General features: G+C 43.1%; 1 long non-coding RNA gene across 1 annotated transcript in view; it reads left to right on the forward strand.

The window, feature by feature from the left end:
• Positions 1 to 12,509, forward strand: part of LOC111546093 — a 122,819-nt gene that overhangs the window by 70,969 nt on the left and 39,341 nt on the right. The window lies entirely within an intron of this gene.

Genomic DNA, 12,509 nt, shown 5'->3' on the forward strand with positions numbered 1-12,509 from the left:
TTTTTTTTTTTTTTTTTTGACTCTATCTCCTTCAGTTCTGCTTTGATCTTAGTTATTTCTTGCCTTCTGCTAGCTTTTGAATTTGTTTGCTCTTGCTTCTCTAGTTCTTTTCATTGTGATGTTAGGGTGTCAGTTTTAGATCTTTTCTGCTTTCTCTTGTGGGCATTTAGTGCTATAAATTTTCCTCTACACACTGCTTTAAATGTGTCCCAGAGATTCTAGTATGTTGTATCTTGGTTCTCATTGGTTTCAAAGAACATCTTTATTTCTGCCTTCATTTCATTATTTACCCAGTAGTCGTTCAGGAGCAAGTTGTTCAGTTTCCATGTAGTTATACAGCTTTGAGTGAGTTTCTTAGTCCTGAGTTCTAATTTGATTGCACTGTGGTCTGAGAGACAGTTTGTTGTGATTTCTGTTCTTTTACGTTTGCTGAGGAGTGCTTTACTTCCAACTATGTGGTCAATTTTGGAATAAGTGCGATGTACTGAGAAGAATGTATATTCTTTTGATTTGGGATGGAGAGTTCTGTAGATGTCTATTAGGTCGGCTTGGTGCAGAGCTGAGTTCAAGTCCTGGATATCCTTGTTAACCTTCTGTCTCATTGATCTAATATTGACAGTGGGGTGTTAAAGTCTCCCATTATTATTGTGTGGGAGTCTTAAGTCTCTTTGTAGGTCTCTAAGGACTTGCTTTATGAATCTGGGTGCTCCTGTATTGGTTGCATGTATATTTAGGGTAGTTAGCTCTTCCTGTTGAATTGATCCCTTTACCATTATGTGATAGCCTTCTTTGTCTCTTTTGATCTTTGGTGGTTTAAAGTCTGTTTTATCAGAGACTAGGATTGCAACCCCTGTTTTTTTTTTTTTTTTTTGCTTTCCATTTGCTTGGTAGATCTTCCTCCATCCCTTTGTTTTGAGCCTTTGGGTTGCTCTTCTCAAGGAGTATCTTTGTGATGTTCTCTGTATTTCCTGATTTGAATGTTGGCCTGCCTTCCTAGGTTGGGGAAGTTCTCCTGGATAATATCCTGCACAGTGTTCTCCAGCTTGGTTACATTCATCCCGTAACTTTCAGATATACCAATGAAACGTAGATTTGGTCTTTTCACATAGTCTCATATTTCTTGGAGGCTTTGTTCATTTCTTTTTACTCTTTTTTCTCTAAACTTCTCTTCTCACTTCATTTCATTCATTTGATCTTCAATCACTGATACCCTTTCTTCCACTTGATCAAATCGCCTACTGAAGCTTGTGCATGAGTCATGTAGTTCTCATGCCATGATTTGCAGCTCCATCAGGTCATTTAAGGTCTTCTCTATACTGGTTATTCTAGTTAGCCATTCGTCTAATCTTTTTTCAGGGATTTTAGCTTCCTTGCGATGGGTTCAAACATCCTCCTTTAGCTTGGAGAAGTTTGTTATTACTGACTTTGTGAAGCCTACTTCTGTCAACTCGTCAAAGTCATTCTCCATCCAGCTTTTTTCCATTGCTGGCAAGGAGCTGCGATCCTTTAAAGGAGAAGAAGTGCTCTGGTTTTTAGGATTTTCAGCTTTTCTGCTCTGGTTTCTCACCATTTTTGTGGTTTAGCTACCTTTGGTCTTTGATGATGGTGACCTACAGATGGGGTTTTGGTGTGGATGTCCTTTTTGTTGATGTTGATGCTATTCCTTTCTGTTTTGTAGTTTTCCTTCTGAGAGTCAGGTCCCTCAGCTCCAGGTCTGTTGGAGTTTGCTGGAGTTCCACTCCAGACCCTGTTTGCCTGGGTATCACCAGCAGAGGCTGCAGAATTGCAGAACAGCAAATATTGCTGCCTGATCCTTTCTCTGGAAGCTTCATCTCAGAGGGGCACCTGGCTGTATGAGGTGTCAGTTGACCCCTACTGGGAGGTGTCTGCCAGTTAGGCTACACAGGGGTCAGGGACCCACTTGAGGAGGCAGTCTGTCCGTTTTCAGAGCTCAAACACTGTACTGGGAGAACCACTGCTCTCTTCAGAGCTGTCAGACAGGGACGTTTAAGTCTGCAGAAGTTTCTGCTGCCTTTTGTTCAGCTGTGCCCTGCCCCCAGAGATGGAGTCTATAGAAGCAGGCAGGCCTCATTGAGCTATGGTGGGCTCCACCCAGTTTGAGCTTCCTGGCTGCTTTGTTTACCTACTCAAGCCTCAGCAATGGCGGACACCCCTCCCTCAACTAAGCTGCCGCCTTGCAGCTCTATCTCTGACTGCTGCACAGCAGTAAGCAAGGCTCTGTGGGAATGGGACCCGCTGATTTTGGCACGGGATATAATCTCCTGGTGTGCCGTTTGCTAAGACCGTTGGAAAAGTGCTGTATTAGGGTGGGAGTGTCCTGATTTTCCAGCTACAGTATCATGGCTTTCTTTGGCTAGGAAAGGGAATTCCCCAACCCCTTGAGCTTCCTGGGTGAGGTGACACCCTGGCCTGCTTCGGCTCACCCTCTGTGGGCTGCATCCACTGTCTACCCAGTCCCAGTGAGATGAACCAGGCACCTCAATTGGAAATGCAGAAATCACCTATCTTCTGTGTCGATCACGCTGGGAGCTGCAGACTGGAGCTGTTCCTATTCGGCCATCTTGGAACCCTACCGCATGTTTGAGTGGAGGCTTTTTTTGAGGAAACATTAGGCATTTGATGTGGGGGTGACCACCTGGTTCACATAGGGTTCTCCTCTGCACTTGGCTTAAATGAGATCTCAGCTGACCCTGAAGTCAGGGAAAGGCTGAACCCATCTCCTGTATTACTCCCTGTTTCCTTCCGGAGAAAAACTCCTATTCTCCGTTGTCATCTTTGAAGTCCTGGTGGGGAAGGCAGCAGGTCTTCTGGAGCTCCTCTTTAAACAGACTTAGGCAGAGGAGAGGCCTCCATCCAGCCTCGGCATGCACAAACCTATTAGCACCCTGGTGCCCTGCCAAGGTGGTTTTTTTGGCCCAAACGTGACTGCACATGATCCCATTCTTTCTGGCAGTGAAGCCCAGCAGGATTGACTTGGCCAGGAGCCTAGTTGGTGGTGTGTTTGAACACGGAGAGCACCCTTGAAAAAGAATGTTTTCCAGGAAAGGTGTAGCAGTGAAAAGGACATTTCCCAGCGAGATAGGCTCTGGGTCAGTCACAGGAGGTCCTTGTTGGAATCTTTCAATGAGCAAGCATGCATGGAGCATCTGCTTCTCCTTGTGATGAGAATGAGAGCGGGAAGGTGGTGGGTGAGGGAAGACCAGCCCTGGAGAAACTGGTAGGAAGGGAGCTTGGGCGGAACAAAGCCAGTGCTGCAACTCAGAGGCCAGCCAGGTGTTCCAAGCATAGAGAAAGGGCTGGCAAGACTCTGGGTGGGTGGCGGGGCGGGGGGGTGTTGGCGTGGACATGCAAGTGATATTTGAGCTGTACCTGGAGGATGACTAATTTCCAGAGTGAAAGAGAGGGTTTCAGGTTGAGGGAAGAGAAAGAGGAAAGGTGTGAAGTTGAGTGGTGTGTTTGGGAATGGTGCATTTTTTAGAAACCTGGGACTTCTGAGGGGTGAGGCAGAAGATAGGAGAAGGAGGTGCTTAGGGGGACTTCAGCACGCTAAGGGTTTGAGAGTGGTTCTTGGCACGTTATCTTAAACTTTTAAAACATTTCATTGTGGACTGGGCTGTAAACCTGTTAGCTTCACATAAAGAGAACACCTGAGATGGTGGTAAACCGGGTGCATCTAGTACCTTGCTTAAGAGCAGGTGCTTCTCAGTTGATGTCCTGCCTCAGCTTGGACAGTGAGCATCTGAGGAAGGAATGAATTCTCTTGTTTTTGCCAACGCCCTGGTCACTCTGCTTTTACTGGGCTTGACAGTATGTACATGTGATGTCTTTTTCTCCATTACTGCTGCTTTGGAATTTTCAGGGACGTCAGAGCTGGTGTTTATAAACTCTGTGCCTCTTGTCTCATAGGGAAGAGTGCTGACAGGTTTTCTTTTTTCCAGTTCTCTTGCCAGCTTTCTATGGTCAACTTGTTTGGAGGAACTTATGGGCACCCCTGAGTGAGGGAGACAACCACTCTTTGTTGCAAGCAAGTGGCGTGTGGAGTGAGGAGAGTTGAGACCAGGGATGTGCTCATAGGGAATCCATGCTTGGACAGGCCAGGTATTCAAGATATGTTATTTTTGGAAAATTTTGAGGGCTTTGAAAGTAAATCAGATTTCTTCAGAGAAACTTAAATCGTTATCTTACTGTGTTAAAGCACTCTTACTAATAACATGTGTGCTTTAATACGCTCTTTTGAAGCTTTTCTAAGATTATTGACTTGTGCCCATTTTAGAATGGTGGGTCCCTTTGTTATGTCTAGCATAGTACTTTTCGATTGAAAACATTTAATATATGTTGACTGAATGGCTTACTATCTTTATTTACAGTTTAAGTACAGTTGTCAGAAGTATAACTGATAAAATTTTCACATTTTTAATAAAGTCAGACTGGCTGTCTAATCTATCATTTTCATTCTCCTACCCTCACTCCCCATGAAAAACTTCATAAAGTTTAATGACAAGGCTCCTTATAGCTCCTAGAAGACAGACAAATAAGGAAATGTTTACAGGCTGCCTTACCTCAAATGCTCTTCATACATTGGCTTTTTAGGGTCATGTCAGTTAAAGCTGGCATAGGCTCTGCCTCATGCCTGTTCTACAGACTATCCTGTTAATTTATTCTGAGTTGTCATCCCTTTTCTTCCCCTGGGTTTCAAGGAGGATTTTCTAGTTGTATGTGGCTTTGGGAACTTGAGGAAACTTGCTAACCATGTGCTGAGCTCTCCCTGTACTGTATAGTCTTATATGTAAGTTGTGAAACAGAAATGCCTATTTTAATGCCAGGAATGATGACTCTCGCCTGTAATCCCAGCACTTTGGGAGGTTGAGGTGGAAGGATCACTTGAGTCCAGCCTGGGCAACACAGCGAGACCTCATCTCTACCAAACCAAACAGAACAAAACAAAAATGGCTGGGTTATGGTGGCATGCACCTGTAGTCCCAGCTACTCAGGAAGCTGAGGTTAGGAGGATCTCTTGAGCCCAGGAGATTGAGGCTACAGTGAGCTCTGATGGTGCCACTGTACTCCAGCCTGGGAGACAGCATGAAACGCTGTCTTAAAACTATTTCAAGAGGTTTGGTGAGGCTGGAGGCCCCTAATGTATACGATCTTTGTTCTAGTCATCTTTTTATTTACATTCCGTCTCCAATGTGTAGAATGTAGTAGGATTCAGATATTCCCTCCTTTAAGAAAGAGAATTGGCTGAGAATGGCGTCTCCAATCCCATCTTAAGTGAGCACAGCTTGGAAGACTGTGGCCATTTCTGCCCAGCCATGCACAGTGGAGGCAGTAAGCAGGAGTCCCCAAGACATCCAGGACCAAATGACTGCTTGGGGGTGTTAAAGACACTGACCTGGCTCTCTTCTCTGTGGGTGTTGGAAATACTGCTCCAAGGGAACAGGAGTCAAGGTTAAAAGAGCTTCCAAATTGCTGTGAGTTCTTGAAATGTCTGAGATGTGCCCGTTGTACTCTGCCATCTGTTTTGTGTGACTTGCCAGCAGGATTTCATTTTCTGCAGTCACTTCTTCTGCCATACCATGCTATCCATGAGGAATGCAGTGGCCACATTGCTCCTCAGAACTTTGGGGGATCCTGCCAAAAGGCAGAACTTCTCCACAGGGGCAGGGCAGAGGAGTACATATTGCAATTCCTGTGAAGCTTTAAAAATTAGGATACTGGGACTCACTTGAGGTGTGCTGAACTAGAATTTGGGGGAGGAGGAGTCCCTGCTATGTTGTAGTTGTTTTTTTAAAGCTCCACAAGAGGTGATAGTGTATATCATGAAGTAAGATAGCCACATATGGGCCAGGCACGGTGGCTCACACCTGTAATCCTAGCACTTTGAGAGGCTGAGGTGGGCAGATTGCCTGAGCTCAGGAGTTTAAGACCAGCCTGAGCAACATGACGAAACCCTGTCTGTACTAAAAATACAAAAAAATTAGTCAGGCATAGTGGCACATGCCTGTAGTCCCACCTACTTGGGAGGCTGAGGCACGAGAATTGCCTGAACTCGGGAGGCGGAGGTTGTAGTGTGCCGAGATTGCACCACTGCACTCCAACCTGGGCAACAGAGTGAGACTCTGCTTCATAAATAAATAAAATTAAGATAGCCACATATGATAAAGAGTTTAAAGGATACATAAAATTAGTTACCAGAAGATCTGAAGAAATTGCCTGCTTAAATTCAGTGATGCATACAAAGAGTGAGTAGTATTTTTAGAGGAACATATTTCAGAAGCCTCAGATCTTCAAATTTTTTTGCTGTATATTAATGACAATTCTATAATAGTCATTAATATTTGAGATATTTAACTTTTGAAAAATATTTGTGTGGGGAATAAACTTAAAAAACTCTTTCTTAGCCGAGCAGATGTTTAGGGGAACTTTTTTGAATTCCACTGACCTGTTTAACCAGTTGACACTGCCAACCCAAACATTCTGTTGTGCCATAATTCATGTTGTAAAACCATTTTATATTTTTCACTTAAAATTGCATGCGATAGCATTTTCTATTCTAACACGACAAAGAACAAGAAAAATGACATGGAAGAGGAATTTGCTAAATTCAACAAGAGTTTAGGCTTACTGAGAAATCCAGGTGGAAATCTGCTTAAATGGAATTTTACGAGAGATTTGCATATTGAAACCAAGCCTTTCTTCCTGTGGTAACACGTTTCTCAAAGTAACATTGAAATAGCAATTTAAGTGTATTGCCCATAGAGATTTATCAGAAAGGAAATTTATTTAGAAAGTTGTTTTTTCCCCCCGCCTTCAGTTTTTGTTTGGCAGAGAATTCACTAATTTTTCTCCTTACCTGGGACCAACTTTAGAAAGTAGATAGGAACTTAATAGCAAAGATCATGTTAAATGGTTTTGTGGTTTTAGACTGCATCTCTCTTTTGCAAATTCCTTTTCTGTGAAAGAAAACCTTGCAACCCATTGCTATTTGACATTTTATTAATTTGGTGGGTTTGAGGGAGAATGGTGAGTTTCAGTTTTGAAGTTGAAGAATTTTACAATTTAGGAGGGACTGACCCTACAGATGGCCTATCTCCTGGTTTCCTTGATCTCAATGGAAACTGCCTTGTTGATGTTCCAGATGGCCTCTTATCATTGAAACCTGTTGTCACTTGTTAGTCCTTGACATGACTTTTCCCATAGTATTTGATTCTACTGATCACTCCTCATCAAAGCTTTCTCTTCTGGGTTCCTATGCACCATTCTTTTCTCCTTTTTTTGAGATAGGGTCTGGCTTTGTCACCTAGGCTGGAGTGCAGCGGCACAATCTCGGCTCACTGCAACCTCTGCCTCCTTGGGCTCAAGCGACGCTCCCACCTCAGCCCGTCAAATAGCTAGGAGTACAGGCGTGAGCCACCAGACCTGGCTAATTTTTCTTGGTATTTTTTGTGGAAACAGGTTTCACCATGTTACCCAGGCTGGTCTCAAACTCCTGAGTTCAAGTGATCCATCTGCCTCGGCCTCCCCAAAATGCTGCGATTACAGGCATGAACCATGGTGCCCGGCCCCTTTGCACCATACTCGACTGCTTTGTTTTTGCTTCTTTAATTTCCTCTTAGGTCCTGCTGTATCTGCCCTCATGTTCCTGGTTCATCCTTGGTGGTTTTCTTTTAGTCTGCTCAGCCTTTCTGGGGGAGACCTCAATAATTCTGTGGCTTCAGCCACCACCCACACTTCAATGGACCCCCCAGGTCTCTCTGAATTCATCCTCCTCTTAGACAATCTTTTGGACATTTCTGCTTGGATGACTCATAGGTGCTTTTAACTCAGGATATCCAAACTGAACTCATTTCCCCCCCAGTTATTGCCTGCTTCCTGCTCTCCACTCCAAACCACTCACCCCATGCTTGTCTGCTTTTCCCATTTTGGTCATTGGCACTACTTTCCACCCTGTCACTCAAGCCAGAAATTTGTGACTCATCCTTCAGCCTTCCCTCAGCCCCATTTTAAAATTGCTGATTACATTTTATCTTAATTTCCTAAATAAAGAAGGAAAAGGCAAACTTAAGTCATTCCACTGTGAAAGGAAAATATCTTGGGCCCCCAAATCGCTAAAGCTAAAAGAAAATCCAAGCTGGGAACTACTTAGGGAAAACCTGCCTCTCATTCTATTCAAAGTAATCCCTCTGCTCACTGAGATAAATGCACATCTGATTGCCTCCTTTGGAAAAGCTAATCAGAAACTCAAAAGAATGCAACCGTTGGTCTCCCACCTACCTGTGACCTGGCAGCCTGCTCCCCATTTCCAGTTGTCCTGCCTTTCCAGAGCGAACCAATGTTCATTTTACATATTCTGATTGATGTCTCCCTGAATTGTATAAAACCAAGCTGTGCTCTCATCACTTTGGGCACATGTCATCAGGACCTCCTGAGGCTGTTTGAAGGGTGTGCATCCTCAACCTTGGCAGAATAAACTTTCTCAATTAACTGAGACCTGTCTCCAATTTTGGGACTTCACACCACTAACATTTAATTGTAAATGTTTAAAACTTATCACTGGGCCTATATAAACAGGTGTAATAATACAACACATTAGTGACCATTTCTATAATACACATTTCATGCTAGATATAGTCCTACAAACTTGTCATGTTTTATTTCTGATTTTTCACAGCTATTCTGAGGTATGTCATCTCTGTTACAAGTGAGGAATTTAGGGTCAGAGAGCTTACATCCAGGCCCAGGGGCACAGGGCCAGGAAAGCATGGTATAGTTGGGGTTTAGACCACACGGGCTGGTGTTGGTTGACCTGACCCCAACACCTTTGCCTTTGGTATCATGCTACCTTGTTTTGAGTTGTTTCCATAATGCCACAGCACTGTTGTAGATCTCTGGCAAGCAGATTGACTTTGGGTAGCAGGAACTGGTCTTGTTCATATCTGAATCTGTTAATGTATATTTTTTCTTATAATCAGTGGTAAAGACATGACTCTTGATGGTCCATCTCATCTGTGGCTTCATCTAGATACCAGCCCTGGCTCTTCCATGAACTATTAGCTGGGTTGCCTGAGACAAGGACAGTAGGATCATGCTGCTTGCCCTCTCAGAGTTTTTATGAGAAGGAAATGGATTGCTGTACAGGAAGGTGCTTTCAAATTCAGGGCATTTTTGAAAAGTTGTGTTCAATTGTGGGACTTGATCATTTGCTGGCTTACACGAGCCCTCTTTTTTAATAAACGATAATGTGAACATAGAAATTCTGGATTTCTGATGTTGATGCTGAAATCGTTCTTGCACAGGCAGAAAAGGCAAGAAACAACCTTGTTTTTATAGCATATATAGACCTAAATTTTATTAGTCCTAAGTAAAACTAGTTTAGAACAGGTAAGGATATGATCTACAAAAATCATACAGAACCTTTTTGGGTATAGGCGGGTGAACGAAAGCAGAGTCTACTGAAGTTGTTTTTTGTAGAGATGGGCTCTTGCTATGTTGCCCAGGCTGGTCTTGAACTCTTGGCCTCAAGTCGTTCTCCCACCTTGGCCTCCCAAAGTGCCGTGATTACAGGCATGAGCCACCACAATTGGCCCTCTTTATTCTGTTAAATTGCTCTTGGGAGCATGGATGGACTTTTGTGCTGTACCACAGTGAACTGTGAACTGTAAATTGAGACCTGGCTATTCTGTATTTTGTTTCCTCATAGGTCCCTCCTTTGGCCCTGTTCTGAAAAGGAAATGCTCCTTTTTCTTCATAGGTCTCCCTCTTCCATCATATTTGGTTTTTAAAGTGTGTCTAAGGAGAGGGCCCTTTTAATACATATATAAACCCAATCTATTGTGGAATTTAGAAATTGTGTAACTTTTAAAGTCTTGGGTTTTTTTTTTTTTTTTTTTTACAACATTGCCCTGTAAATTTGGGGGCAGTGCTGTGTATTTTGCAGAGTTGCTTTGACTGAACTTGACAGACTATGGCGCACATTAGGTCCTTGGCAGGTGGTAGCCCTTCCCATCCAAACTTACTTATCAGAGGCCTAAATGTTCAGATTTTAAAAGGGTTACACTGGTTTATGTTAAGATTCAAGAAGAATTTATGTAAGTGTTGAGAAAGGGAGGGAGGAGAGTGTATAATAGCAGTGGTTCCTGGGAGTGTGGACCATCAGGGACTGCTTCATCTGCAACAGGAGAGCTGTACCCCAGACCTAAAGAACCGAATTCCAGGGTGGGGTCCAGCAGCCTGCCTCTTAACAAGTGCCCCGGGTAACTCTGTTGCACTTAACTGGCCTAACGTTACAGATTTCAGCCTGAAGTCCACCGGAGGGGTAGTGAGGACCTCCCCAGAAGGTGGAAGCAAATGGAGAGGAGCTGGGACTGGTGAGACAGAGCCCTGTTTGGCAGTCTACCAGACAAGGAAGGGAGGCCATGAGAAGGAGGAGGGGCTTTGAGTTTGGTGAACTAAAAAGGATGGTGCTTTATCAGCAGGAACCTGGACCCAGACTAGTGAGTGGGTTTTGGAAGTACGGAGAGGAAGATGGGTTTAGTTTTGGACATGTTGAGGTATGTGTAGCCAGGGTTGATGACAGCAAGTTGGAAATAAAGTTGTGTAACTGTAGCACCATATGTGCTATACCATATGTAGCACCATACAGTTGTTTATCTGTAGCACAGATAAAGAATGGAGAAACAGATTTGTGACTTGCCTGCATAGAGGCAGCAGTTGAAGTGGGTATTCTGGTCATTTTTTCAAGGGTGATAGCACAGAGAAACGAGAGCCAAGAATAGACTGATGTGGGATTGAGTGCTTGGGAGTACAGCATTTGTTTCTCTTTCAGAAGAATAAGTGAAAATGCTTAGGAATACATAGTGACATTTTTTTTTTTTTTGTTTAAGAGCCTCACTCTGTTGCCTAGGAGCAAGTGCAGTGGCATGATGAGAGCTCATTGCAGCCTCGAACACCTGGGCTCAGATGGTGGTCCCACCTCAGTCCCCCAAAGTGCTGTGACTACAGGCATGTGCCACCACACCCAGCTAATTAAAAAAAATTTTTTTTTTTTTTTGTAGAAACAAAGTCTCACTGCTGGTCTGAAATTCCTGGACTCGAGTGATCCTCCTACCTTAGCCTCACAAAGTGTTGATTACAGGTGTGAGCCACCACACCCAGCCTGTGATACTGTTTTAAATTAAATCAGGTTATCGGAACAGCATTGCAGTTTTGCTGTTTACCTTTAGGCCCCATGCTGTGTAACAGAGACTTGTTCTTGGATGTCGTTTTACCTGGAAATCCAAGGCTTAGGATGCCAAGGCATTGTTTTAGTGCCTGTCTTTCCTCCAAAGGAAGAAGTGGAATGAGGTGTTAAGAGCTAAGGTGTGACCTTAGAGCAGGCTACTGAGATTCTCTAGGTCTCAATTTCCTTATCTGTTGAAAGAGGATAATTATAGTTCCCACCTGGTGGTTGTGAGGACTAAACAGGAGGATGTCTGTGAAATAAGTATCTCTACTTCTGCCATTGCTTTTGTGGTTGGTTGCTGGATTTGTGAAGTAAAGGTCTTCCGTTTGTATTGCTAAATCTTCCATTTGTATTGATTTACAATATCGATGAGAATTATAAAAACTGATGTCAATTGGAGATGAATGCAGTTTTATTTTTAGTGAATTATCAGTACATTGAAATATGGGCTTTATTAGGTTTGTGAGAAGGCAAAAGAGAGTTGGCTTGAGAAGTTTTACAGCATAAAAACAAGAATCAGATATTTTAAAAATTATTTTATATCCAGCTTTGTTGCAAACTCACATATTTTGCTGTACCAGGAAGATGTTTTGCTGAGACCATGAAAACTTAGTACATCTGTGCAACATCTTCATTATATCTACAACAATTTTACATTCACTGTCTCTAATTCAAAGCCATTCAAGAAACATGTGTCTTGTTTTCCACTGGGTTCTAATTGGGCTGTTTTTCCTTAGTGGGAGACATTTGGACCACACACTTACATTTAGGAAATAACTTGGTAACTGGGCTACATGTGCAAGAGTGTATAAAGAATGGTCTCAGTGTGGAAAAAGCAGCTTCTGCAACTCCCTTTTCCTCCCCAAGAAAAGTAAGCTGTGTGTATGTGTGTGTGCATGTGTTTTCTGTGCTGCTTCACAATAGTGATTTTTGTTCTTTAGGTCTGAGATATGTTTCATACTGTCTGTGTTAATAGAAGTGGTGACAGAATCAGTGATCAGAGGTTTCATTGCAGAGTTACTAAGAGCTTTAATTGAACCTTTCACTGGGTTTTAGAGGAAAAACATCTGATGTTCATACATGACACGTAACATACCTTCAAGTATAAGGCTTGAAAACTTCATAGGTTTGATTAGTTTTATGGGACGCCTACAAATAACATGTCATCTCCACCCATAGGAATTAACTCTAATTCCAAATTTAGTTGAAGTGGTGTTCCCTCTCTCTCTCTCTCTCTCTGTGTGTGTGTGTGTGTGTGTGTGTGTGT

The sequence above is a fragment of the Piliocolobus tephrosceles genome, chromosome 11 (assembly GCF_002776525.5).
Source record: "Piliocolobus tephrosceles isolate RC106 chromosome 11, ASM277652v3, whole genome shotgun sequence".
In the NCBI taxonomy this organism is placed as follows: domain Eukaryota; kingdom Metazoa; phylum Chordata; class Mammalia; order Primates; family Cercopithecidae; genus Piliocolobus; species Piliocolobus tephrosceles.